We start from the raw sequence: 726 nt of genomic DNA, 5'->3' as shown, positions 1-726 counted from the left end.
TTGTAGAGAAAGGAAGAAAAGAACTCGGAGAAATTGAAAGAAAAAAAGGGGTGCAACACGAGGACTTCCCAAGTGGTCACCCAACTTAGTACTACTCTCGCCCAAGCACGCTTAACTGCAGAGTTCTAATTGGATCCGATGCATTAGTGCTGATATGATCGCACCCTACATGCCATGCGCACAAAATCGGATTTAACGCATGCGGGGCGGCATGATCGAAACGCGATGGGCGTGAGCGGGGGAGGTTCTCATTTGTAGAGAAAGGAAGAAAAGAACTCGGAGAAATTGAAAGAAAAAAAGGGGTGCAACACGAGGACTTCCCAAGTGGTCACCCAACTTAGTACTATTCTCGCCCAAGCACGCTTAACTGCGGAGTTCTGATGAGATCCGGTGCATTAGTGCTGGTATGATCGCACCAGACATTTTATGCGCACAAAATCAGATTTAACGCATGCGGGGCGGCATGATCGAAACGCGATGGGCGTGAGCGGGGGAGGTTCTCATTTGTAGAGAAAGGAAGAAAAGAACTGGGAGAAATTGAAAGAAAAAAAGGGGTGCAACACGAGGACTTCCCAAGTGGTCACCCAACTTAGTACTAGTCTCGCCCAAGCACGCTTATCTGCGGAGTTCTGATGGGATCCGGTGCATTAGTGCTGGTATGATCGCACCCGACATGCCATGCGCACAAAATCAGATTTAACGCATGCGGGGCGGCATGATCGAAAT

The 726-nt window shown here is 48.9% G+C and overlaps 3 non-coding genes across 3 annotated transcripts; all 3 read right to left on the bottom strand.

Annotated features, from left to right (window-relative positions):
* Positions 1 to 47: 47 nt before the first annotated feature.
* On the bottom strand, positions 48 to 166 carry LOC111476274. The gene has a single exon (XR_002717015.1). It is a non-coding gene; the product is annotated as a 5S ribosomal RNA (ribosomal RNA).
* A 133-nt stretch (positions 167 to 299) lies between these two features.
* Positions 300 to 418, bottom strand: LOC111476273. Its single transcript, XR_002717014.1, has one exon. It is a non-coding gene; the product is annotated as a 5S ribosomal RNA (ribosomal RNA).
* Positions 419 to 551: 133 nt separating this feature from the next.
* LOC111476271 lies at positions 552 to 670 on the bottom strand. The gene has a single exon (XR_002717013.1). It is a non-coding gene; the product is annotated as a 5S ribosomal RNA (ribosomal RNA).
* Positions 671 to 726: the final 56 nt, after the last annotated feature.

This window comes from Cucurbita maxima, unplaced genomic scaffold, assembly GCF_002738345.1.
Source record: "Cucurbita maxima cultivar Rimu unplaced genomic scaffold, Cmax_1.0 Cma_Scf07022, whole genome shotgun sequence".
NCBI classification, from domain to species: domain Eukaryota; kingdom Viridiplantae; phylum Streptophyta; class Magnoliopsida; order Cucurbitales; family Cucurbitaceae; genus Cucurbita; species Cucurbita maxima.
The sequence above is the reverse complement of the archived record's forward strand: the minus strand, read 5'-3'. Positions and strand labels throughout refer to the sequence as shown.